The 27,064-nt window shown below is 36.0% G+C and overlaps 1 long non-coding RNA gene across 1 annotated transcript; it reads left to right on the top strand.

Annotated features, from left to right (window-relative positions):
• The first annotated feature begins 1,624 nt into the window (after nucleotides 1–1,624).
• Nucleotides 1,625–26,069, top strand: LOC139033484 (uncharacterized). The gene is made up of 4 exons (XR_011486040.1): nucleotides 1,625–1,747; nucleotides 5,194–5,409; nucleotides 24,150–24,272; nucleotides 25,660–26,069. It is a non-coding gene; the product is annotated as an uncharacterized lncRNA (long non-coding RNA).
• The last annotated feature ends 995 nt before the right edge of the window (nucleotides 26,070–27,064 follow it).

Raw genomic sequence — 27,064 nt, 5'->3', positions numbered from 1 at the left:
CTCCAGATGATTGAAAGGAATTATGCTTACTTTATTGATGCTAATACTAAACTCTCAAAGAACCACTGCTCCCACTACAAAGTGTTACCAAAAAACTTGTGTAGCCCTCAAGAAAGGTAGTTACAAGTTCAAGTTGGAACAGTAGAAAAATCACTTTGATTTTTTGCATGTGGGCATTGGTAGAGAAAATAGAGCCAATAAAATGTGACTCCTCAAAAAATAATCACACACACACATTCAGGGATTGTTTTATCTTTTTTAAGTTGTTGGTAAGGATCATCAGTTCTAAGGATGTGCTTTCCAATACTGTAGCCTGATACAGGAAAGTAAAACTTAGAGAACTTTATCTAAAGCACTAGCTCTCAACTGCATATATTTTATGAAAAAAGGGCAGGAATTATTATCTTTCATTGATAATAGCATGCACCATTTCTGTTGATTATAATACTTATTGCTAGAGCTGTTAAACATAAAATAATCTTATTGCTGAGGCAATTTTTAAAGAATCCATAACCTGTAGTTCTTTCTACTCACATCTACTACCCAAGGCTATTGCTAATATGCCACAATGTTCCCTGATAGGGTATGCATGAGAATTATGTTTGTGTTAATAAATGTGTGAATAATTTGTACATAAGATCAAACTGTAGTAATGTCAAGTATAAAAATAGTTTGTCATGGCAATTCTTGTTTATTTGTTGGAATTCTAAGGATTTTTACTTCAGTTCTCTTCATGTCAGTCAAATGATCCATGAATATATGATGAGACAAAAGAGAGGAACTTGGTGAGCTGAACAGAGGCAGAGGGAATTATATCATAATAAAATTTCTGGAAATTCTCTACATGATTGTATTAAAATATAAACAGCTGAACCTTTAGAGCAACTTTTTATGTGTCTGTTTCCATCTCTGTTTCTTAGAAATAGCTCCTAATTAATACACTAATACCTAAATTTTATTTCATCTCCAGTTAGAATTTGGTAAATAGTGAATCGATTCTAAAATCTTCTCTAAATAATTGATTCTTCATTCCCATTGCTACCCAGTGCATCAAGTGTCTCCAGAGAATTCTTGCTGATGCCTCTCCCTCTTTATTCCTCCGTCCCCTTCTGTTGTCCAATTTTTGACATATAGTGTAGTAAGGACTTGACTTTGGTGTCAGTCTTATCTTTTCACTTAAAATTACTCCAGGTATTCCTGTTGCCAGAAACTCTTCCCTTAACTATAAGGGCCTACTTGATTTGGGACCATCCAGATCTGACTGCCTTGGCAATATTGCAAGCCAACCCCCACATAAATTGTCCTCTCTTTGGCCTCTGTATCACTAAATATGCCATTTAATCTGCCTAGAATGCCATCCCCACTTTGCAGTGTCAAGTCATCTGCCTCACTCGTTAAAAACCTTCTCAAGGTCAATGATCCTAATTATACAATGAAACCTCTTTATCCAGCCTTTTCAGCAGTCTAAAAACTTAAGCACTTTAATGGGAACATCTATAATTGGCTCTATAAATGTTTTCTACACGTGCATAATTTTCTTTGGTTCTTGTATCTCTCTCATTAAGCTGAACAACTGACTTCAAGAAACTTATCTTTTATTTCCCTTCACTGCATCCAGCAAAGTGTTCAGGATTTAGAAGATATCCACAAATACGTTACCTAAGAAAATCTGCACTAGACCTTGATAAACTATTGCTCACTGTGTACTTCAGTTTTTTGGAGTTTACAAGAAAAGAATACTGTGAAGGTAATTTACCATTAGAAAAGTGTTTTGAAATCCTTGAGCAGAGAATACTCTTCAGCAATTGCATGAAATACTGCTGCAATTACAATGATTTCTAGATGCCACTCTGCTACAAATCTGCCACCCCCTTACAAAAGAAACTGCCGCTTGAAGAAAACTGGTTAACAAAGTGCTGTGCAAAGCCAAATGCCACCTCCTCCACTCTACATCAAACAGTAGACTTTGCTTTGGTTTCCTGACACTAGAAAAAAAATCATTTTAAGAAAATTTTAACTAAAGAAAAACTCTTTGGGTGGGGGGGGGGGGGATCTAAAGAATTCTCTACAAAGAAAAGCTTGGTTCCAGCCTGGAAGGCCTATTTTCTTTTTTTCTAGCTGATCCGAGAGAATTTATAAATTTCTACCAGATTAAACTCTCTGCTGTAAATCAGTTTAAATAAGTGGTCACTTAACACTATAAAAGTCTAAAATTTTTTTGAATGAGTAGCTAGAAAAACATCCTATTAATCTAATGGCAAGGATATAATTAGTAGAAGAGAAGATTTCAATATAAGTGCTAACTCAAAATTGAGCAAATAATGCAATCAATTCATTACAATAAAAAGAGCCTGAGTCTTGAAAGATTTTATAAAGAATACTTTAAATAATTAATATGATGGTTTAATAATCAGAAAATGGTGACAAATTCTTGAAAACCTACTGATTTCCATTATTTAAAACAAGTCTAATGCTCTGTAATACAAAATGTTTAGATAATATCTCTGAATTGCACTTATTATCAATTTTTTTTTCTTTCTCAAAGTTTCTCACTCTTCCCCAGATTTACTCTTTTTCATCTTTCTGACCTCAGCTTATTGTCACTTTCTCAAATTGGCATTTTTCTTAGCCCCCAAATATAACCATTTTCTCCCTGATATCCTCTTCCATTGCATCATTATATATTGTTTCAGAACACTTACTGCAATTTATAATTCTAGATTTATTTTGTATTTACAGTTGAGAAAATTGTACCATTTATGATGACATGGATGGACCTTGAAGGCATTATGCTATGTGAAATAAGTCAGAGAAAGACAAATATTGTATGATCTCATATATGGAATCTAAAAAAAGAACAAACAAACAAACTCATAGTAAAAGAGACCAGACTTGTGGTTATCAGAGGCAGAGGGAGGGAGAAAAGGGAATTGGAGAAAGATGATCAAAAGATACAAACTTCCAGCTATAAGATAAATAAGTACTAGGGATGCAGTGTACAATATGATGACTATAGCTGACACTGCTATACAGTATATAGGAAGGTTGTTAAGAGAGACAGTTTTCAACATAAAGAGAATTATTTTCCCTTTTTTCTCGTCTTCCTTTTCTTTTTATTGTATCTGTGTGAGAAAATGAATGTTAGCTTTTCCTGTTGTAGTAATCATTTCACAACATAACACACCATAGCTATCAGGCCTTAAACTTCTACAGCGATGTATGCCAATAACAGTGGGGAAAAAAATATAATTTGAATTCTGTTTCTGACTTAGGAAGGATTATTGAGGCCCTAAATACTGTCCAGTGAATTGTACCAATTAGCCTGTTTTACTTTCCCTTCTCAATCTTTTCAAGCCTGTCATAAAATGCATCATAAATTGGTTTATATGATAACAATTTTAGCTATGGATTGTTTATATAAACCTTCAGAAACTGGATTTTATTTATCACAAAATTTTCCTCTGGGGCCAGATAATGCAGTTTTCTTACTGACAATCTCCCGCCCTCCTCCTGGGCACTCCTGCAAGAACAGGAAAAATGAATTTCAAGGTTGGGTGAAGCCACTATAGTACTATCTAGGCTTTGCATCTAGTGGTTTACACTTTTGTAGTAGGCACATACAACAACTGATGTGTCAATTCCAGAGTTAAGTAATCAATGATATCCTGGAAAGCTTCAATATAATGCAACTCAGTTCTCTCAATCTAGTATACACCAATTCAGTCCAACCTTTCAAGTTTAGCCTATTTTTTTCTCTCCTCTAATATCTGCTTTGCCTTACTGGGAAAAAGAAAAAAAAAAACAGGAAATAAACACATATATTTTCTAGTTTCGTACCATGTCTCCTTATTTTTCCTGTTTATTTTGATAACATTTTTATTTAGAAGCCTGCAGGATCAAAACATTTGCAAAAAGTTGCTAGAATTTACTACATAAAAATGCATACATTGACATTTAACATGTGCAAGATAGTTTTTTTTTAATTGGGATTATAATATATATACATATTAAATATACATTGTTCTTTATTATGTCAGGTAATGGGAAGCTCTTTCACTTAATATAGTTGGTAATCATCAACAACATTTCCTAGATTCTTAACAAAATTCTTTACACCATGAAGAGATTAGGAAATAGAATTTAAGTCTTAAAATATAATTTTAGTTAACAGAGATTCACATAATGATTAAGAAATGATTGAAAGGTATTTAATATAAGAAGTAATGAAAGCTGTCTTTTCTTAATAAAGGAGTACCAAAACTAAGACAGTTTTAATTTATGAAACATGTAGTTTGGTATCTGTAAGGATTTCACTCATTTCTTTACAAATGCATATTCTAATTTGCTCACATTTTTTTTCTTAAAATTAATTTAATCAGTACATTTATAACACAGAATTCTAGTCTCTTTGTACTGTGCAGCTGTGCTGTCTAATACTGGAGGCCCTAGCCTCATATAACAATATAAATTTAAATTAATAAAAATAAGTAAAATTTAAAATTTAGTTTTTTTTGTCCTCTTAGCCATATTTCAGATGCTCAATAGTGATATGTAGCTAGGGAAACCATTTTAGTGATGCTGTATTTCTGTAGTTACTTTATACTTTTTTATACAATTTTAAAGATTGATTTTCATTTACAGTTATTACAAAATATTGGTTATATTCCCCATGTAGTACAATACATCCTTGAGCCTATCTTATACCCAGTAGTTTGTGCCTCTCACTTCCTCACCACAATATTTGCTTCCCTCACCTCCCCCCTGGTAACCACTAGTTTGTTCTCTACGTCTGTGAGTCTACTTCTTTTTTTGTTATATTCACTAGTTGGTTGTATTTTTTGGACTCCACATATAAGTGGCAAACAGTATTTGTCTTTCTCTGTCTGACTTATCTCACTTAGCACCATCCCCTCCCAGTCCATTCATGTTGCTATAGATGGCAAATTTTCATTCATTTTTATGTCTAATACTCAATTGTGTATATATACCACTTCTTTATCCATCCACCTGTCAGTGGACACTTAAATTGCTTCCATATCTTGGCAATTGTAAACAATGCTGCTATGAACATTGGGGTACAATGTGTCTTTTTTTAAATTAGTGTTGCTTTTTTTTTTTTCTGATTATATGCCCAAGCATGGAAATGCTGGGTCACAGATTATTTCTAATTTTAGTTTTTGGTTTTTTTTTGAGGCACCTCCATACTGTTTTCCACAGTGGCTGCACCAATCTGGGCTTCCCTAGTGACTCAGATGGTAAAGAATCCACCTGCAATGTAGGAGACCCAGGTTCAATCCTCAGGTCGGGAAGATCTCCTAGAGAAGGGAATGGCAACCCACTGCAGTATTCTTGCCTGGAGAATTCCATGGATGGAGGCTATCATTTTGGACTTCCCTGGTGGCTCAAATGGTAAAGAATCTGCCTGTAATGCATTCCTACCAACAGTGTAGGAGAGTTCCCTTTTCTCCACATCCTCATCAATGTTTGCTCTTCATGTTTTTAACTATAGCCTTTCTGACAGATGTGAGGTGATACCTCAACAGAATATTCTGTTGTACTGCCGTTTGAATCTGCACTCAATTCCAATGTATAGGGGGTTGGATTGCCCTCTCACAACCAAAAAGCTCAGTTCTGACACTATTTACACAGAGATAGCATCAGATTCCACAGGTAAAGAGCTCAGTTCCACCAGACTGCCCCACCTCCTGCCACTAAGTGTGTGTGTGTGTGTGTGTGTGTGTGTATGCACACACACACACACACAAACACACACTTACTTCAGACACCACTTGCAAATCCAAGTTGTTATCCATACTTCTCACTGACTGGCTATAAACAAAGATTCCTAAAACCTCCTCCTTGGGTTTGATTAATTTGTCAGGGTGGCTCACAGAACTCAGAAAAACATTGTACTTACTGAATCACTGTTTATTATGGTTTATTATGAAAGGCTGTAACTCAGAAAGAGACAGATGAAAGAGATGAGTACAGCAAGGTAGGGGAAAGGGAATGAAGCTTCCATGCTCTAAGTGCCACTCTTCTCAGATCTCTATGTGTTCACTAACTGGAAGCCTTCTGGGTTCAGTCCATTTGGGTTTTTGTGAAGGCTTTATTATATAGGCATGAATGATTAAATCATTGGCTATCAGTAATTAATTCAATGTCCAGCCCCTCTCCCCTCCAGAAATCAGGGAGTGGGACTGAAAACTTCACCCCTCTACTCATGATTGGGTCCCCTGGCAACCAGCTTCTATCCTTAAGTGCTTTCCAGGAGTCATTTTTGTTAACATAAACCCAGTTATTATAGAAAGGGACTTGTTATGAATAACAAAACACCCATTTCACTTTTATGACCCTGAAGGGATTTCAGGGACTAAGGCCAGGAGGCCAAATATTACAACAAAATATACTCCATTGCTGTTATTGCTCAGGAAATTCCAAGGATTTTGAGAGCTATAACTGTGGATAAAGACCAAATATATATGAAAAATATATTTTGGTCATCTTGAATGACCAAATATTATTTCTTATAAGTCAAAATATTACAATTGCAGGGTGTAGAATACACAAATTCCCATAACTTGGGAACATAATTTAATTTTATAAGTAAAGTTTTATACAAGCTCTTAATTAGTCTTCAGATTTTATTATAAATATTATGGGAGTCTTGACAAAATAGATTCACTGTTATAAATACATTGATTCTTTTTCCTCCAAAGGAAGTTTAGGAAACTAGTTGTGATACTTCAAAAAAGTTATTATGAATATATCCATTTTTAGGTCCTGTGACTACCTACCAAGGTAAACATCTCAGATAACCAGAACCTTGAGGATAATTGGAAGTTCAGCAAAGTTTAACAGTCCAGAGTTTTCATCTTTAGGTAACATGATGTTAAACATTAATTTGGATGACTTTACAGAATTATAGGCTTAAAACCGTAGTGATAAATATACTGGTGATGCACTTATGAATTAGTAATATGGATCTGAAAAACAAAAGTATACTAAAAATAGAATAAGTATCTATTCTGGAAACCTGAAAGTAAAATAGTTGCAAAGCTTTCTTTGCCCATGCAGAAAGGTAGATGGCCAGTTCCCAAAATGCCTCATGAAATGTATTTGTCTTGGTGAATTAACTATGCCCCTTGGTGTTACAGTATATAAATGTTTAGAATCACTACAGAACTATTTAGAATTACAAAGACTAAATTTTCTATGTCAACTCACAAGAGTCTGATAGGGGAACAGAATTTTGTCACTCCAAAATATTCCACTTTGGCATGAGAATTATTTTGAGGTAAAGACAATGAAAACCCAGCAGATTAAGGAAAAATCCTTTATATCCCCCTCACGTACTGCCTAACTTTGCATTGGAAAGGGGGACTCTACCAGGACGAGAGCTATTTTTAAAACTACCCTTTTACACAAGAAACTTATCTGCTTAATAGGACAACCTAAGTTTTCTAAACATCTCCTTTGCCCTCCTTGTAAATGCCAGGCCTTCTTTTCCTTTGTGTCCCCAGGCCTCACTCGTTTCCTTAGCTCTGGATGTTATATAAGCTTCAATCCCCTGGCTGCCTTTTGGGTCTCCTATTCTTTATGGGACTCCCATATGTATGAAATTAAATTTGTTTTTTCTTGTTAATCTGTTTTACACTATTTTAATGTTTGACCAGGCACAGAACCTGGAAAGCTAGAAAGAAATCTTGTCTTCCGCAGCAGTATATTAGGAGGAAAAGAAACAAAATACTGTCCAGTGAAACAGAGATTTGTCCTGAATGATAAGATTAGCACATTCTCATGTATTCCCCATCCCAGTCCCCCCTCCCACCTCCCTCTCCACCCGATCCCTCTGGGTCTTCCCAGTGCACCAGGCCCGAGCATGTATGACAAAAACTACTGTAATGATGTAAAGTAATTAGCCTCCAACTAATAAAAATAAATGGAGAAAAAAAAATCTTAATAAAAAAAATAAATAAATATAAAAAAAGAAAAGATTAGCACATTCTCTTTCTTTAGAAGGCAAATTATCTGAAGGTTGCTTGATCAACACAGGCTCAAGTCCAGGAGAAGACAGTGGCTTGATACAGGCATTTGATGACATCAGATTCTGATAGATTAATACACATGTGTTTAGTCAAGTCAATTGGGTTTCTGTATCCACTTGCGGGGGAGGGTCCAGGGTGGGGACACCATTTACCTGTGCTTTGATAGACACTGTGAACATCTGATTATTGTCAGAATTCTCTGTCTTTTGAATAGTGTAGTCTTTCTCTGTGCAAGTAAGTTGCTGTTGTTTTGGTTTTCACCAGAAACGCATTTTCTTTCTTTTGCAGAACTTTTTTCTGTCTCCAGTTTGTTTTATTTTATGTTGCCTTTATGCTACCTCTCAGAACAAACAAATGTGTGGTTGCTTATAAAACTCCTCCATTTCTGCTCTGCATACACGTGTCCAAATAAATTCTGCAGTCAAAAGTATAATAAAAGTGTCAGTGCTACCCAAAAGAGGGATGTACTTATAAAATCAATATCAAATTAAAACATAAACACATCTGAAAAATTTCCTTGGAATCTGGTATTTAAACTAAGATCAACAGTCAGTGTTTCTTAATCAGTCAAATATAAAACTACTGATGTTTATTCCATCAACACCATAATTAATTAACATTTGTGAATATTTTATTTATGCATATATTTTTGAAACACACACTTCCTCTCACCAAGGAGTTTATGTTTGAAGATAAACATGTCATGATTAATGAGAGATGTTTATTGAACAGAGCCCTGGGTTGGAAGCAAGGGCTTTTGTTTCATTAGATGTAAAATGAGGAAGCTGAGCTTTATTATTCTTGTCACGGCTTCTAACATTATGATGTTATAAACTTAATAAGAAAATGAGACAATCACAAAACACAGGGTTAGAAAATCAAATCAAAGTCAAATCAATAAAATGAGTGTTATTGTACCGTCATATAATTCTATTCCATCTTGAGGATTTTAGTCTTTGTAGTATCTTCTAAATAAATCCTAATGAGTAAATAATCTGACTCCCTTGTGAGCTAGGTGTTCTGTTCAGTGTGTTAATCTTGTTTCAGAATTCTAGAGAATCATTTATTAAGGAAAGTAATGTTCAAGGAGGGTAAATGGTATTCTAGTGGCCTTAATTTGTACAATCAAATTTCTTCAGTGTGGAGAAATATCATTGAGACTTATGAAAACAATCAGAGAGCAAGAATATTTAAGGAGGAAAGCAATTTTTTTTCTTAAGCGAATATATATCGTATACCACCATGTATAAAATAGATAGCTAGTAGGAACTTGCTGTAAAGCAAATCAGCTTGGTGCTCTGTGATGGCCAAGAGGGGTGGGAAGTGAGAAAGGGGGCTGGGAGGGGAGGAAGTCCAAGAGAAAGGATATATGTATACATAGAGCTGATTCACTTCATTGTACAGCAGAAACTAACACAGCATTGTAAAGCAATTATATTCCAAGTTAAAAAAAATGAAATTACAAACCACTTCTCTCAAAAAAAAAAAGAATATATAGAAAAGCTGTTGATAAAACAATGAAATAGCTGGATAATTTATTTTAGAAAATCTAAGCCTTTTGATAAGAACTTTTCGAAATAAAAACACTGACACGTGAAGGAAACTGAATATGCCACCCCCACCTGTGTCACTTTGGCATGGAGATTGTTTTGAACTGAAGGCAGTTGAGACCCTGCAGGTTCAGGAAAAGATTTTTACCTCTCCCTTAACTGCTTGAAAGCATTTAGGTAGGTGGACTGTACCAGAAAGAGAACTATTACCAGAGATAACTTTTATTTTTAGACATACTTAGCTGCATGGCAGGGCAAACATTTGTGTACCAAAAATATGCTCTTCTCAGCTTCCTGTGAATTAAACTCCTTTGAAATTCTGAAGTCCTGTCCCCTTCTCCTTAGCTCAGGATGGTATATAAGTCTCAGTTACCTGATTGCCTGGGGGGTCTTATGTCTTTGTGGGGTTCCCATAGGTGCATAATTAAATTTATTTTTCTCCTGGTAATCTGTCTTATGTCAATTTAATTATTAGACCAACCAAAAAACCTAGAAGGGAAGAAGGGAACATTTTTTTCTCCCCAACACATATAATAAAATCCACAAAAGCATTTTGGGGCAAGGGGCATTAGTCTGGAAAATTACTCCTATTACAATATGACAGTTAACCTAGCTCAGCTCTAGAAATAATTGCAAAATTCCTCTCTCTCTCGCTGGGTATACCAAATTCTTGTACTGGTGGAGAATTTGACTAATCTTTGAATCAGCCTGATATTTACACATGATTTGCATGGGCAAATGACTGTTGAATCTGCTGGCTTTCCCTTCTTTGTCATTCATGTTTCAGATGAGGAACATTCAAAACCTTGTAGTACTTCTTATCCATTTTCTTTGTTGTTACAAAAGCCTTTCTTGGTCATAATGTTTCCTCAACAAAGGGCTGTGAGGTGGACTGGAAAGGTCTTTAAAGGCACATGAAGGCATCTAGAAGCAACTGGGACCTTAATAACTGAATCACTGGTGTGAAATTAGGCCTGATGAACATCCTGGAAATGTGTAGTTTAAAACCCTCCTCTTCAGTCTTTCTTTACAAAGGACTGCCAGCTATGGAATGTAGGTTGTTGTAGTGACTAAGACAGGATTTGAAGATTTTTCAAGGCACCGTTAGTAGGTAAGAACACTGACTTCAGAGCCAAGTTTCTTGTGTTTGAATCCAGGCTTAGCCATTTACTAGCTGTGTGACACTGATCAAATCGCCTACTATCCTTGTACCCCAGTTTGTGTATGTGTGTGTGCTTAGTCTTGTCCAGCTCTTTGCAACCCCATGGACTGTAGCCCACCAGCCTCCTCTGTCCATGGGATTCTCCAGGCAAGAATACTAGAGTGAGTTGCCATTTCCTCCTCCAGGGGATCTTCCTGACCCAGAAATCGAACCCAGGTCTCCTGTCTCCAGCATTGGCAGGCAGATTCTTTACCACTGTGCCACCTGGGAAGTCCTAAAATGAGGATAACAGTATTAACTCAAAGGGCTATTGTAAGAATTAAATGATTTACTATTCATAGGAGCATTTACAATAGTGTTCAGCATATAGTTAGTGCTGTATAAGTATATATTAAATAAAAACTAGAAATTGGAAAAAAATATACAAAGGTTTTCCTTCTCTGAATATAACTTGAAATGGAACAGAGCTTCATCTCATGGTCCTGGAGAGCATTATGAGAGCAATAAAATATCCCAAAATTCAGTGTACCTAATGTTCTTTGTTTTTTATTGGATATCATAGAACATTAAATGATGATGGCAAGATGGGGATTGAGGAAATGATTTGGCCTTATTAAAAATTTATATCTCAGATTAGATAATAATATTTTTACAGAGAAAATAAATTTCACTCCTACATTTACAAGTTATCACAAAGCATAAATTAATGGAGTCCAAATTAATGAGGTTTAACTGAAATGTTTTAAGCTAGCAAGACCTGACACATTAAATTGAAATTATACATAAAATTAAAGCATGTAGAACTCATTTGGGAAATGATTCATTCTTTTTTGTGTTGCCAAGTTTCTGTTTAGCACATCAAAGAAAGACTTTGCCAATTATTAACTGTGTGACTTTGGGAGAATTACTCAGATTATCTAAAGTCTTTTCTTTGTCAGTAAAATGGAGTTGACAACAACTCTAAAACTTGTCTCCCAATCCCCACCACATCCCGAGTCTTTCAGAGGGCACTGTGTACTTTGCTTAGTCGTGTCTGACTCTTTACAACCCCATGGACTGTAGCCTGCCAGGCTCTTCTGTCCATGGGGATTCTCCAGGCAAGAATACTGGAGTGGGTTGCCATGCCCTTCTCCAGGGGATCTTCCCAACCCAGGGATTGAACCCAGGTCTCCCGCATTGCAGGTAGACTTATAGCCCCACCAGGGAAGCACCTAAGGAGAGCAATTAGGAGCATAACACACTTTTGTTTACAGCGAAGTTATACACATTAAACTGAGTGTGTGTCTTGGCTTAGGTCTTCCTCACAACAGAGCATGCATCAGTTTGAGGGAATAGGGTATTTATTTGACAGATTATCCATGAAAGGGTACAGGAGAGAACAGGGAATGTCAGACTGGAAACCCAGTAAGGTCCTTGTTTTCCCTATGAACAACTATGCTCAGTGTCCCTGTGACCTTATGAGGAATTATATAGAATTCCCTGTGGAATTGGCTTTTCCCAGTGGACAGGAGGCTGGAGCATTTCATTAGAGACTCCCATCCTCCTTTGGTTGATGTTTTTCCTTGAGAGAACTAAAACTCTGATTGGACTTATCAGCAGGCAGGAGGAAGCCTTAAGGCAGACAAGCAGAGAGGCAGTGATGCCCTTAAATTGGCATCCTGGGAGTATGAAAGGCACAGTCCACTGTAGCTTTAGGTGAGGTCCAAGGTGGGCAGAGGAGATATGGTCCAGGCAGTAACAATATCCACTACAGTGTGTATTACTGTGTCCTTGTGAGCAGAATTAAATTTGAGGTATTACATAGGGAATGATGATTCACTGTGGTTCATCAATGCCTTTTTGTTTGTTGGGTCGTACCTCAACAAAGTGCTTACCCACTCTGTTTTTTCAGAGCAAGGCCAGGCTTCTCTCATCAGTTCTCTATGATCCTTTAATGCCTCTAATTTCCCAAGAAAGATTTTTCCTTCACATGTGGGACACTGGATTTAACATATTCACATCCACTAGTATCTGCCTTGCCCTGGCCATCATTATTTAAACTGGGATTCTGCATTATGCATCTACCTAACTTTCCTCTGTTTTCATGATATTTATCATATTTTGCTATAGAAAGATATTTGGATTTCTATTTTTTCATCCCCAATTTTGATCCATATTATACTGTGAACTATTAGAAAGCAGTATCAATCAATTTTAAGTGAAAACAGCTCAATTTTCTGCAGTCTTCAGGATATTTTAAAAGTCTATGTGGTGGTTAATTTAAGCTTTCAACTTAACAGGGCCACAGGGTGCTCACATAGTAGATTAAACATTTCTATGTGTGTCTGTGAGGGGATTTCTCCATGGGATCCACATTTAAATCAGTAGGCTGAGCAAAGCAAGATTGCCCTCCCCAATATGGGTGAGCCTCATGTAATCTGTTTAAGGCCTGAATAGAATAAAAGGCTAAGTAAGAAAGAATTCTCTCCCTCTGCCTGACTGTTTTCAATCTATAACATCAATCTTCTCTTGCCTTGGGATTCAGTTTTGAACTCAGATTGGAATTTACACTTTCAGCTCTCCTGGGTCTGGACTTCTCTGCTTCCATGATCAAGTTAGACAATTTCTTAAAAAAAAAATATGTACACACACACACACACATACATTCTATTTGTTCTGTTCCTCTGGAGAACCCTATCAAATGCAGTCTATTTTAATTTCCAGTAAGATTTAATAAATTTTTCACTGATCTGTGATCTTCTATGGTTCTGGTTTTATTTTATGAAAAATACCTATGGGATTCTTAAACCAAAGGGGAAATATATATATATCTCCTAAATACTCTTTGATTTTGTGTTCTTTTTTATGAACTAGCCCATTCAAAATAAATGGAGTGTTAGAGCTTCTCTTATATATTGTGTAAATTTCCCAGCCAACAACTTCATTTCTTTAAACAAATACCTCTGGATCTTTGCTTCCCAGGTGGTTCAGTGGTAAAGAATCTGCCTGCCAGTGCAGGAGACACAGGAGACACGGGTTCAATCCCTGGGTCAGGAAGATCCCCTGGAGGAGGAAATGGCAACCCACTCCAGTATTCTTGCCTGGAGAATTCCATGAACAGAGGAGCCTGGTGGGCTACAGTCCAAGGGATCGCAAAGAGGACACCGCTGAGCACGCACACATGTATTTGTCTTTGTCTGGGATCTTTAACAGGAAGATGGAGAATATTTTTCTTCTTTCAATGTTTTCATAGCACAGTATACTGTTAAAAAGGCATGATATTCAAACATATATTCTGAAGTTCTAAAACTCATGATATAAGCGTGGATAGAAATAAAATTTGGGAAATCACTAAATAAAATGTGGTCATTAGTTGAAATTATCAGTGGACATCTACATAAAAAGCATGGATATTAAATTAGTGTATTCATAAAAATCAAAAGAGGCCTGGATGGTGACTAAGTAAATTGAGGTGAATTATAGATGACCAATGTCTTCTTGGTCTAATTTCAATATTCATGTTGTGTATTTCAATATATCACAGAGAAGTGAAATACTTTGGAATCAAAATTGTAAACACTTATCTGGAAATCAAATATTAATTTTTTTAAAATATCAAATGTCATATTTTAAAAGTATCTTCAAGATATATAAGTAATGATTAAGATCACAATGTTAGTTGCATCTAGTCAATAATTTTTCATTTGAAAAATTAACCAAATATTTCATTATTAAAGTATACTTAAAGGTAGAGCATCTATCTTTTTGTATACCCTCCAAAAGTTATGTAAAGTTTATAAACAGTATAAAGTTGAGATTTATGACTCTTACCTTACCATAAACTCTGATAGCTTTAATAATTTTAAGCATATAAACATGAGTGAAAAAATGAATTATAAAACTATTAAAATAATAATATTATATATGGTATGACACATGCAATAATATTCCCCCCAAAATGCTTTTGACTTAATCCCCCAAACCTGTGAATATGTTCCTTTACATGGCAAAGGGAGTTTTCAGGTATTTTTGAATAAAACATTCTGAGATGGAAAGATTATCCTGAATTTATCTGATTGGGCCCAGTGTGATCTCAAGGTTTTCTTATACTAGAGAAACAGAAGAGTCAGAAGTAGAGAAAGAGATGTGATGATGAAAGTAAAAGTAGAGACTGAAATGATGTTGCCCATACCAATGAATACAGACAGTCTTTTGAAACTGGGTGAGGCAAGGGATGGATTCTCCAGAGGGAATGTGGCCTTGCTGACACTTTAATCTTAGGGCCATGAGACCTGTTCTGACTTCTGACCTCCTGAATTGTAAGATAATAAATTTCTGTTGTTGTTTTTTTTTTTTTTTTTTTTTATAGTTTATTTTTTATTTTTTTTTTATGTGAATTTTATTTTTTTTTTTTTCCCATTTATTTTTATTAGTTGAAGGCTAATTACTTTACAGCATTGCAGTGGTTTTTGTCATACATTGAATTAGCCATGGATTTACATGTATTCCCCATCCCGGTCCTCCCTCCCACCTCCCTCTCCACCCCATCCCTCTGGGTCCTCCCAGTGCACCAGGCCTGAGCACTTGTCTCATGCATCCAACCTGGGCTGGTGATCTGTTTCACCCTAGATATACATGTTTCGATGCTGTTCTCTTGAAACATCCCACCCCCGGGTTCTCCCATAGAGTCCACAAGTCTGAAGTAACAAAATTTGTGATGATTTATTACAGCAACACTAGGAGACTACTATAGATAGATGAATTAAAGCTTCCATATTACAGTAGTGATTTTTTTTGTATATTTCTGAAGATATCTTGCTTAGCTGGATTCAGATCCTGTACAGCTGTGAAATATATAATTGTTAGAATTCTAATTAAAAATCACATGGTTATAAAAATCACTAATTCAAAGTAGTTAAAATAAATAGGAAATTTATTTCTTACAAGGACCAGTATTTGGAAGTGTAGCTGAATGTTACAGAAACTAACAAATCATCAGGCATATAGTCTCACACTTACTCTTTCATTCTTTGGCTCTTTTTCTAGTTCTTACTTCCTTATCATCCTCCTTCTCTCTCATTCACAGTGTACCATACCTTTGTTTTTTTTCTGCAGGCCTACCCCAGGCTCCTTTCTAAACACTAACTTGCCCTGAAAATACTTAGGATTTGCTACCCCATTACTTTGATCTGCATAGAGCTTTAAACATCTATACTGCCAAGTCTAGTTTTGATTCATTATGGCAGGTCTTATATCTGCAGACACAGCCTAAAATAGTCTTACTCCAAACGCCCCAGAAAGATATTCAGGTTGTCAGATGTCTCCTCTTGATCCAGTCAGCTGTAGCCACATAATCATTTGCCCCAAATATGGCTTCCTGGGCCTAAGATAAAATCTGTTATAAGAAGGAATGAAACTTGAGCCAATGATGTCAGTTTTGATTGACCTGCAGATATTGTATAAACATATTTACATGGCGGCTATATTGTTATAGGTACACTGTATATTGTGTTACTCAGCTACCGCTAACTCATTGAGTCTTAATCTTGTGAACTGATGTTTAGCCATTGTGAAGAGCACCAACCACTGGCTTGCCAAGAATAAGACAGTACTACATACCATATATTTTGATAATACCAAACTTGTGATCAGGTGCAGTCAGGTTTTGTGGGGCTTGAAACTTGTATGATTTACACAGCCTTTTTAAGAGAAGAGGATATAAAATTGAAACTAAAAGATTAGATATTAAAAGGACTATATTGAAAATGGGAAAAGAAATCACAGCAGTTATAAAAGTTATGTTTACATTACTACAAGTCACTTACTTCTATGCTAAAAATAGAAACTGGGCATCAAAACAGTGGAGCAACTTTAATTGCTTATCATGGTAGAAGTTATTCTAGTTAGATGATCTTGTCAAAATGTCTTCTTCACTAGTAACTTAACATAAAACTATTTTCTAGGACAGAGGTCAAAGAATTATGTGGTAATGTGTAGTAAGTAAACCTTTGCTTCTGCCTATATAGCAGGGACATCTCTGCTCTGCAGATATAGAATGATAATAAGATGACTCAATAATTATCTTCCATGATGGAAAGAATTTTTAATAATAATAACAACCAGAATGTATTGTATCAGTGCCTATCAGGGGTCAGAACCAAGTATTCAGTTCAGTTTAGTCGCTCAGTCATGTCCAACTCTTTGCAACCCCATGGACTGCAGCACACCAGGCCTCCCTGTCCATCACCAACTCCCAGAGCTTGCTCAAACTCATGTCCATTGAGTTGGAGTGATGCCATCCAACCATCTCATCCTCTGTCATCCCCTTCTCCTCCTGCCTTCAATCTTTCCCAGCATCAGGGTCTTTTCCAATGAGTCAGTTCTTCACATCACACAGGTCACCAAAGGTGACATTTTGGTCACACAGGTGGCCAAAGTATTGCAGTTTCAGCTTCAGCATCAGTCCTTCAATGAATATTCAGGACTGATTTCCTTTAGGATTGACTGGTTTGATCTCCTTGCAGTCCAAGGGACTCTCAAGAGTCTTCTCCAACACCACAATTCAAAAGCATCAATTCTTCAGTGCTCAGCTTTCTTTATAGTCCAACTCTCACATCCACACATGACTACTGGAAAAATCATAGCTTTGACTAGATGGACCTTTGTTGGCAAAGTAATGTCTCTGCTTTTTAATATGCTGTCTAGGTTGGTCATAGCTTTTCTTCCAAGGAGCAAACGTCTTTTTTTTTAATATTTATTTTTTAATTGAAGGATAATTGCTTTACAGAATTTTGTTGTTTTCTGTCAAACATCAACATGAATCAGCCATTTCTATACATGTATACATGTATATTTATCCCCTCTCTTTTGAACCTCCCTGTCATATCCCTCCCTATCCCACCCCTCTAGGTTGATACAGAGCCCCTGTTTGAATTTCCTGAGCCATACAGCAAATTCCCATTGGCTATCTATTTTACATATGGTAATGTAAGTTTCCATGTTACTCTTTCCATACATCTCACCCTCTCCTCCCCTCTCCCTGTGTCCATAAATCTATTCTCTATGTCTGTTTCTCCATTGCTGCCCTACAAATAAATTCTTCAGTACCATTTTTCTAGATTCTGTATATATGCATTAGAATATGATATTTATCTTTCTCTTTCTGACTCACTTCACTGTATAATAGGTTCTAGGTTCATCCACCTCATCAGAACTGACTCAAATGTGTTCCTTTTTATGGCTGAGTAATATTCCACTGTGTATATGTACCACAACTTCTTTATCCATTCATCTGTCAATGGACATCTAGGTTGCTTCCATGTTCTAGCTATTGTAAATAGTGCTGCAGTGAACAATGGGATACATGTGTCTCTTTCAATTTTGGTTTCCTCAGGGTATATGCCTAGGAGTGGGATTGCTGGGTCATATGGTGGTTTTATTCCTAGTTTTTTAAGGAATCTCCATACCATCTTCCATAGTGGCTGTATCAATTTACATTCCCACCAACAGTGCAAGAGTGTTCCCTTTTCTCCACACCCTCTCCAGTATTTATTGTTTGTAGACTTTTTGATGATGGCCATTCTGACTGGTGTGAGGTGATATCTCATTGTGGTTTTGATTTGCATTTCTCTAATAATGAGTGATGTTGAGCATCTTTTCATGTGTTTGTTAGCCATCTGTATGTCTTCTTTGGAGAAATGTCTGTTTAGGTCTTTTCCCCACTTTTTGATTGGGTTATTTGTTTCTGGTATTGAGTTGTATGAGCTGCTTGTATATTTTGAAAATTAATCTTTTGTCAGTTGTTTCATTTGCTATTATTTTCTCCCATTCCAAGGGTTGTCTTTTCACCTTGCTTATAGTTTCCTTTGCTGTGCAAAAGCTTTTAAGTTTAATCAGGTCCCACTTGTTTACTTTTGTTTTTATTTCCATTACTCTAGGAGGTGGGTCATAGAGGATCTTGCTTTGATTTATGTCATCAAGTGTTCTGCCTATGTTTTCCTCTAAGAGTTTTATAGTTTCTGGTCTTACATTTAGGTCTTTAATCCATTTTGAGTTTATCTTTGTGTATGGTGTTAGGAAGTGTTCTAATTTCATTCTTTTACATGTAGCTATCCAGTTTTCCCAGCACCATTGTATATTCTTGCCTCCTTTGTCAAAAATAAGGTACCCATAGGTGCATGGGTTTATTTCTGGGCTTTCTATCTTGTTCCATTGGTCTGTATTTCTGTTTTTGTGCCAGTACCATACTGTCTTGATGACTGTAGCTTTGTAGTATAATCTGAAGTCAGGAAGGTTGATTCCTCCAGCTCCATTCTTCTTTCTCAAGACTGCTTTGGCTATTTGGGGTCTTTTGTGTTTCCATATGAATTGTGAAATTTTTTGTTCTAGTTCTGTGAAAAATGTCATTGGTAATTTGATAGGGATCACATTGAATCTGTAGATTGCATTTGGTAGTATAGTCATTTTCACAATATTGATTCTTCCTACCCAGGAACATGGAATATCTCTCCATCTGTTTATGTCATCTTTGATTTCTTTCATCAGTGTCTTATAATTTTCTGTGTACAGTTCTTTTGTCTCCTTAGGTAAGTTTATTCCTAGATATTTAATTCTTTTTGTTGCAATGGTGAATGGGATTGATTCCTTAATTTCTCTTTCTGATTTTTCATTGTTAGTATATAAGAATGCAAGTGATTTCTGTGTATTGATTTTGTATCCTGCAACTTTGCTAAATTCACTGATTAGCTCTAGTAATTTTCTGATACTATCTTTAGGGTTTTCTATGTACAGTATCATGTCATCTGCAAACAGTGAGAGCTTTACTTCTTCTTTTCCAATCTGGATTCCTTTTATTTATTTATTTATTCTCTGATTGCTTGAGCTAGGACTTCCAGAACTATGTTGAATAATCAGTGGTGAAAGTGAACACTGTTGTTTTGTTCCTGATCTTAGGGAGAATGCTTTCAGTTTCTCACCATTGAGAATAATGTTTGCTGTAGGCTTATCATATATGGCCTTTACTATGTTGAGGTAGGTTCCTTCTATGCCCATTTTTGAAGAGTTTTAATCATAAATGGGTGCTGAATTTTGTCAAAGGCTTTTTCTGCATCTATTGAGATTATCATATGGTTTTTATCTTTCAGTTTGTTAATATGGTGTATCACATTGATTGATTTGTGTATATTGAAGAATCCTTGCATTCCTGGAATAAACCCAACTTGATCATGGTATATGAGCTTTTTGATGTGTTGCTGAATTTTGTTTGCTAAAATTTTGTTGAGGATTTTTGCATCTGTGTTCATCAGTGATATTGGCCTGTAGTTTTCTTTTTTGTGTTGTCTTTGTCTGGTTTTGGTATCAGGGTGATGGTGGCCTCGTAGAATGAGTTTGGAAGTATTCCTTCCTCTGCAATTTTTTTGAAAGAGTTTTAGAAGGATAGGCATTAGCTCTTCTCTAAATGTTTGATAGAATTCCCCTGTGAAACCATCTGGTCCTGGCTTTTGTTTTTGGGAGATTTTTGATCACAGCTTCAATTTCAGTGCTTGTAATTGGGTTGTTCATAATTTCTGTTTCTTCCTGGTTCAGTCTTGGAAGATTGAACTTTTCTAAGAATCTGTTCATTTCTTCCAGGTTATCCATTTTATTGCCATATAGTTGTTCATAATACTCTTATAATCCTTTGTATTTCTGCATTGTCTGTTGTAACCTCTCCTTTTTCATTTCTAATTTTTTTGATTTGATTCTTCTCTCTTTTTTTCTTGATGAGTCTGGCTAAAGGTTTGTCAATTTTGTTTATCTTCTCAAAGAACCAGCTTTTAGTTTTATTAATCTTTATTGTTTCTTTCATTTCTTTTTCATTTATTTCTGCTCAGATCTTTATGATTTCTTTCCTTCTACTAATTTTGGGGGTTTTTTGTTCTTTTTCCAGTTGTTTTAGGTGTAAAGTTAGGTTGTCTATTCGATGTTTTTCTTGTTTCTTGAGGTAGGATTGTATTGCTGTAAACTTCCCTCTTAGAACTGCTTTTGCTGCATCCTGTAGGTTTTGAGTTGTGTTTTCATTGTCATTTGTTTCTAGAAATTTTTTTATTTCCCTTTTGATTTCTTCAGTAACCTGTTGGTTATTTAGAAATGTGTTGTTTAATCTCCATGTGTTTGTGTTTCTTACAGTTTTTTTCTTGTAATTGATATCTAGTCTCATAGCATTGTGGTCAGAGAAGATGCTTGATATGATTTCAATTTTCTTAAATTTACTGAGGTTTGATTTGTGACCCAAGATGTGGTCCTATCCTGGAGAATGTTCCATGTGCACTTGAGAAGAAGGTGTATTCTTCTGCATTTGGATGGAATGTCCTGAAGATATCAATGAGATCCATCTCATCTAATGTATCATTTAAGACTTGTGTTTCCTTATTTTCTGTTTTGATGATCTGTCCATTGGTGTGAGTGGGGTGTTAAAGTCTCCTACTATTATTGTGTTACTGTCAATTTCTCCTTTTATGTCTGTTAGTGTTTGTCTTATGTATTGAGTTGCTCCTATGTTGGGTGCATAGATATTTACAATTGTTATGTCTTCCTCTTGGATTGATCCCTTGATCATTATGTAGTGTCCTTCCTTATCTCTTATAATCTTCTTTATTTTAAGGTCTATTTTGTCTGATATGAGGATTGCTACTCCAGCTTTCTTTTGCTTCCCATTTGCATGGAATATATTTTTCCATCCTCTCACTTTCAGTCTATATGTGTCTTGAGGTCTGAAGTGGGTTTCTTATAGACAGCATATATATGGGTCTTGTTTTTGTATCCATTCAGCCAGTCTGTGTCTTTTGGTTGGAGCATTTAATCCATTTACATTTAAAGTAATTATTGATATATATGTTCCTATTGCCATTTTCTTAATTGTTTGGGTTTGATTTTGTAGATCTTTTTCTTCTCTTGTATTTCTTGACTATGTCTGTTTAACATTTGTTGTAAAGCTGGTTTGGTGGTACTGAATTCTCTTAACTTTTGCTTGTCTGAAAAGCTTTTGATTTCTCCATCAGTTTTGAATGAGATCCTTGCCTGTTACGGTAATCTTGGTTATAGGTACTTCCCTTTCAGGAATTTAAATATATCCTGCCATTCTCTTCTGGCCTGTGAGTTTCTGCTGAAAGATCAGCTGTTAAGCATATGGGGTTTCCCTTGTATGTTACTTGTTGCTTCTCCCTTGCTGCTTTTAATATTCTTTCTTTGTGTTTAGTCTTTGTTAGTTTGATTAGTATGTGTCTTGGCATGTTTCTCCTTGGGTTTTATCCTGTATGGGACTCTTTGTGCCTCTTGGACTTGATTGACTATTTCCTTTTCCATATTGGGGAAATTTTCAACTATAATCTCTTCAAAAATTTTCTCATACCCTTTCTTTTTCTCTTCTTCTTCTGGGACCCCTATAATTTGAATGTTGGTGCATTTGATATGGTCCCAGAGGTCTCTGAGACTATCCTTAGTTCTTTTCATTCTTTTTTACTTTATTCTGCTCTTCAGAAGTTATTTCCACCATTTTATCTTCCAGCTCACTGATTCATTCTTCTGCTTCAGATATTCTGCTATTGATTCCTTCTAGAGTATTTTTAATTTCAGTAATTGTGTTGCTTGTCTCTGTATGTTTATTCTTTAATTCTTCTAGGTCTTTGTTAATTGATTCTTGCATTTTCTCCATTTTGCTTTCAAGGTTTTTGATCATCTTTACTATCATTTTTCTTTTTCGGAAAAAGAAAATTTCGAATTCTTTTTCAGGTAGTTTGCCTATTTCCTCTTCATTTATTTGGACTTCTGTGTTTCTAGTTTGTTCCTTCATTTGTGTAGTATTTCTCTGCCTTTTCATTATTATTTTTTTTTTACTTATTGTGTTTGAGGTCTCCTTTTCCCAGGCTTCAAGGTTGAATTCTTTCTTCCTTTTGATTTCTGCCCTCTAAGGTTGGTCCAGTGGTTTGTGTAAGCTTCTTATAGGGTGAGATTTGTGCTGAGTTTTTGTTTGTTTGTTTGTTTTTCCTCTGATGGGCAAGGCTGAGTGAGGTGGTAATCCTGTCTGCTGATGATTGGGTTTGTATTTTTGTTTTGTTTGTTGTTTAGATGAGGCATCCTGCACAGGGTGCTATTGGTGGTTGGGTGATGCCAGGTCTTGTATTCAGTGGTTTCCTTTGTGTGAGTTCTCACTATTTGATACCCCCTAGGGTTAGTTCTCTGGTAGTCTAGGGTCTTGGAGTCAGTGCTCCCACTCCAAAGGCTCAGGGCTTGATCTTGAGTTTTGCATGGGTCTATATATTCTTTTCTGCTGGTCAGGTACTCCTGTCCACTCTCAGCTGGTGTTCTGCATGCACTTCTGTGTCTGAAGGTGTATTCCTGATGTATCTGTGGAGAGAGATGTACTCCACATCCACCTACTCCTCCACCATCTTGTTCTCCCTCGAGCAAGCATCTTTTAATTTCATGGCTGCAGTCACCATCAGCAAAATAATTCGAAATGCAGTACTTGGGTACAATCTCAAAAATGACAGAATGATCTCTGTTTGTTTCCAAGGCAAACCATTCAATATCACAGTAATCCAAGTCTATGCCCCAACCAGTAATGCTGAAGAAGCTGAACAGTTCTATGAAGACCTACAAGACCTTCTAGAACTAACACCCAAAAAAGATGTCCTTTTCATTATAGGGGACTGGAATGCAAAAGTAGGAAGTCAAGAGATACTTGGAGTAACAGGCAAATTTGGCCTTGGAGTACAGAATGAAGCAGGCAAAGGCTAACAGAATTTTGCCAAGATAACACTCTGGACGAGAAGACTACACATGGAATCACCAGATGGTCAATACCAAAATCAGATTGATTATATTCTTTGCAGCCAAAGATGGAGAAGCTCTATATGGTCAGCAAAAACAAGACCAGGAGCTGACTGTGGCTCAGATCATGAACTCCTTATTGCAAAATTCAGACTTAAATTGAAGAAAGTAGGGAACAAAGTATTGAAATCATTTATAAAATATCTTTTAACATTCTGAACCATTATTCCAGATAGCTATTTTTGATTCACATTTTATAGAGAGTAAAAAGCTGAGGAACTAAACAACTTACTCAGAGCAAAATGAGGTAGAACCCAGTTTTGAACAAAATCTTCCTGATTCAAAGCTAATATTCTATCCCCCATATTAATGCTTCTCACTGTGGTGATGTGAGCATGATAGATTCTCCTTGCTGGTTATAACACAGCTTAAAATGTGAAAACTGTCATTCAGTGCTACTGTAAACATATTACAAAATGGACTGAAAAAAGTGAAATCAATATCAACATTTTTACAACATTTACTATGGTATATTTACATTGCTCACAAGTCACTTACTTAAATCACAGACTTAACTACACCATCTCTCTTTGCTTTCAGCCTAGCACATCCTTGTCCCAGCAGTGGCAATGAAATGGCTATGAGATGAAAAGCAGAGTATGTATCTGGAAGATCGGCAGTTCTGTTCATGAGCTTAACTATGCAGTGGGCGTTGTAATAAAGGTAAGTAAAACTGTTCTCACACTTGTGATCAGGTGCAGTCAGGTTTTGGCGGCTTGAAACTTGTATGATTTGCACAGCCTTTTTAGGAGAAGAGAATATAGAATTGAAACTAAAAGATTAGGTATTTAAAGGACTGTATTGAAAATGGGAAAAGAAACCACAACAGTTATAAATTTTGAAAGCTGATAAATACTGCAAGCACCACAAAATCCAGAAAAATAAGTAGATCAGCTACTTGCAATACCTGTGAAATGCTTTTTATTTATTTCTTGTCTGTGTACTTTTTCAATCCCATGGCAATGGTTTTGTGGTATCATTTTCTAAATGTATTATGCTTGTGCTGGTTAATTTTATATGTCAACTTGAATGGACTACAAGATGCCCAGATAGTTGTATCTGTGTTTCTAGAAGAGATTAGCATTTGAATTGGTAACGTGGGTGAAGGAGATGGCTTTTGCCTTTGTATGTGGGCATCATCCAATCCACTGAAGGCCTTAATAGAATTAAAATTTGGAGGAAGGGTGATTTTGTTCTCTGCTTGAGCTGAAATGCCCATCTTTCCTGCCCTCAGAAATTGGTGTTCATTGTTTTCTGGCATTCCTGGAACTGGGGCATACACCATTGGTTCTTCTGGTTCTCAGGTCTTCATGTTTGGACTGGAATTACATCACCAGCTTTTCTGAGTCTGTATTTTGCAGATAACAACTTGTGGGAATTCACAACCTTCATAAATGCATGAGCCAGTCCTTCATAATAAATTTCTTTCCATATTCTGTATCTATGTATATCCTATTTTGTTTCTCTAGAGGATCTTGACGAATACACCAGTCATTTTACTAGCAAGACTAACTTGTCAAATATGTTTTAGTCAGGTACATTTCATGAGTATCAAATGTCATTGTGCTCATCTGTTTGGAGCCACACTGCACTGTGGTGGTGGCTTACTAATCTTCCGAGTAATTTTAAGGTTCTAAAACTGTTGAAGAGTTTTTCATTGCTACTAATTCCAGTAGGCTATGTTTAATTTCTCACGTATTAGGAAAGTATTTTGAAGAGTGCTTTGAATTTGAAAGAGTTTCTGAAAAAAGAAGGACATGATAACAAAACAATTTATAATAAACCCCTGTATCTGAGATTCTTAAGTAAATGCTGTATATGAGAAAAGTTTATTATACCACATTTTCATTTAACTGTAAATAGTCACAACATATAAATTTTTTTCCAGATTTTTTCCTTTATATGTTATTACAAGATATTAAATATAGTTCCCTGTGCTATACAGTAAATTCTTGATGCTTATCTATTTTTTGTAGTTCGTATCTGTTAATCCCATATTTCCAATTTTTCTTCCATCCCTTCCTGTTTGGTAACAAGTTTGTTTTCTTAGAACTGCCATATGACCCAGCAATCCCACTTCTGGGCATACACACCAAGGAAACCAGATCTGAAAGAGACACGTGGACCCCAATGTTCATCGCAGCACTGTTTATAATAGCCAGGACATGGAAGCAACCCAGATGCCCATCAGCAGACGAATGGATAAGGAAGCTGTGGTACATATACACCATGGAGTATTACTCAGCCATTAAAAAGAATTCATTTGAATCAGTTCTAATGAGATGGATGAAACTGGAGCCCATTATACAGAGCGAAGTAAGCCAGAAAGATAAAGACCATTACAGTATACTAACACATATATATGGACTTTAGAAAGATGGTAACGATAACCCTATATGCAAAACAGAAAAAGAGACTCAGATGTATAGAACAGACTTGTGGACTCTGGGAGAAGGCGAGGGTGGGATGTTTCAAGAGAACAGCATTGAAACATGTATATTATCTAGGGTGAAACAGATCACCAGCCCAGGTTGGATACATGAGACAAGTGCTCGGGCCTGGTGCACTGGGAAGACCCAGAGGGATCGGGTGGAGAGGGAGGTGGGAGGGGGGACTGGGATGGGGAATACATGTAAATCCATGGCTAATTCATTTCAATGTATGACAAAAACCACTGTAATGATGTAAAGTAATTAGCCTCCAACTAGTAAAAATAAATGGAAAAAAAAAAAGTTTGTTTTCTATGTCTATGAGCCTGTTTCTGTTTTGTATATGGATTCATTTGTATTATTTTTTAGATTACCCATATAATCGCTTTCATAAAGTATTTGTCTTTCTCTGACTTCCTTCATGTAATATAAGTCTAGTCATATTACTGCAAATGATATTTCATATTTATGGCTGAATAATATTCTATTGTTTGTGTGTGTGTGTGTGTGTGTGTGTGTGTGTGTGTATGTATGTATACTCTTTGTAAACCAATCATCTGTTGATAGGCACTTGGGTTGTTTTCATGTCTTAGCTATTAATAAACAATGCTACTATGAACATTGGGGATATATGTATCTTTTCAAATTAGAGGTTTTGTTTTATTTTCTGGGTACATACCCAGGAGTGGGATTGCTGGATCATATGATAGCTCTATTTTTAGTTTTTTAAGAAACTTCCATACTGTTTTCCATAGTGGCTGTACCAATTTACATTTCTACCAGCAGTGTGCGGGGATTTCCTTTTCTCTGCAACCTCTCCAGCACATATTGTTTGTAGAGTTGCTGATGATGGTCATTCTAACTAGTGTGAGATGATACCTCATTGTAGTTTTGATTTGTATTTCTCTAATACTTAGTGATGCTGAGCATCTTTTCATGTGCTTGTGGCCATCTGTATATCTTCTTTGGAGAAATGTCTTTGTAGGTCTTCTGCCCATTTTTTGATTGGGTTATTTGTTTGGTTTT

The sequence above is a fragment of the Odocoileus virginianus genome, unplaced genomic scaffold (genome assembly GCF_023699985.2).
Source record: "Odocoileus virginianus isolate 20LAN1187 ecotype Illinois unplaced genomic scaffold, Ovbor_1.2 Unplaced_Scaffold_10, whole genome shotgun sequence".
NCBI classification, from domain to species: domain Eukaryota; kingdom Metazoa; phylum Chordata; class Mammalia; order Artiodactyla; family Cervidae; genus Odocoileus; species Odocoileus virginianus.
The sequence above is the reverse complement of the archived record's forward strand: the minus strand, read 5'-3'. Positions and strand labels throughout refer to the sequence as shown.